Source organism: Ornithorhynchus anatinus, chromosome 2 (genome assembly GCF_004115215.2).
Source record: "Ornithorhynchus anatinus isolate Pmale09 chromosome 2, mOrnAna1.pri.v4, whole genome shotgun sequence".
NCBI lineage: Eukaryota > Metazoa > Chordata > Mammalia > Monotremata > Ornithorhynchidae > Ornithorhynchus > Ornithorhynchus anatinus.
In genome coordinates, this window is record NC_041729.1 from 159,033,300 (window position 1) to 159,034,583 (window position 1,284).

The window sequence follows — 1,284 nt, forward strand, 5'->3', positions numbered from 1 at the left end:
ATATATGAATAAGGACATGAGTGTTTGAATTAGTCAATGGAATTGGATGGCACTGGTATGGGGTTCAAATCCCAGCTCCTCCACTCGCCTACTGTGTGACCTTGGGCAAGTCATTTAACTGCTCTATCCCTCAGGTTCCTTAGCTGCAAAGTGGAGATTCAATTCCTGTCCTTCCTGCTCCTTAGACTGGGAGCCCCATGTAGGACAGGGACTGTATTAGATCTGATTAATTTGTATCTACCCCAGGGCTCAGAACAGTGCTTGACTCAATTCTCTTCCCCTCTTCAAAACCCTACTTAAAGCTCACCTCCTCCAAAAGGCCTTCCCAGACTGAGCTCCCTTTTTCCCTCTGCTCCCTCTACCCCCCCCCTTCACCTCTCCGCAGCTAAACCCTCTTCTCCCCACTTTCCCTCTGCTCCTCCCCGTCTCCCGTCCCATCCCCTCAGCACCGTACTCGTCCGCTCAACTGTATATATTTTCAATACCCTATTTATTTTGTTAATGAGATGTACATCACCTTGATTCTATTTATTTGCTATTGTTTTAATGAGATGTTCTTCCCTTGATTCTATTTATTGCCATTGTTCCTGTCTGTCTGTCTCCCCTGATTAAACTGTAAGCCCGTCAAAGGGCAGGGACGTCTCTATCTGTTACTGATTTGTACATTCTAAGTGCTTAGTACAGTGCTCTGCACATAGTAAGTGCTCAATAAATACGATTGAATGAATTAATTAATTAACAGATACCATAAGAAATCAATCGGTTGTATTAATAAGCACTGACTCTGTGCAGAATACGCCTGTCAGGGTCACAACTGGAGAGTTTCCAGTACTCTACCAGTCATGACGACAGGAGGGAGAGTCAAGCAGAGGCCTCCCCATTCCATTCCTAGCTTGGGCAGTGGCTAGTGAGTGGAAGACAACCTGCTACAAGTCAAAACTCACCCTTGCAGGGCAACAGTGGCAGGGGAGAGAATCGAGGGCAGAGACTCAGGTTGATTGCGGGGAAGGATGCATTGGTACACCACTTCTGGATTTTTACCAAGAAAACTCTCTGGATCCACTCCCAGAACGATGGCAGATAAAAACGGGGCATTCTGGGAGAGATGTGTCTATGGAGTCGCTATGGGTCGGACACGACTCGACAGCGTAAGACAACAACAACTATGCAGAATACAGGACTGAGCAGGAGAGACACAAGCTAAAATGTGACAAATAGGGAAATCAACTGAGTAGATAATTGTACGCCTAAGCGAGGTGAGGTGGAGGACGTGGGATGTGTAAG

At 46.5% G+C, this 1,284-nt stretch overlaps 1 non-coding gene across 1 annotated transcript; it reads left to right on the top strand.

Moving 5' to 3' along the window:
• The first annotated feature begins 796 nt into the window (after positions 1-796).
• Positions 797-934, top strand: LOC114809658. Its single transcript, XR_003757435.1, has one exon. It is a non-coding gene; the product is annotated as a small nucleolar RNA SNORA7 (small nucleolar RNA).
• Positions 935-1,284: the final 350 nt, after the last annotated feature.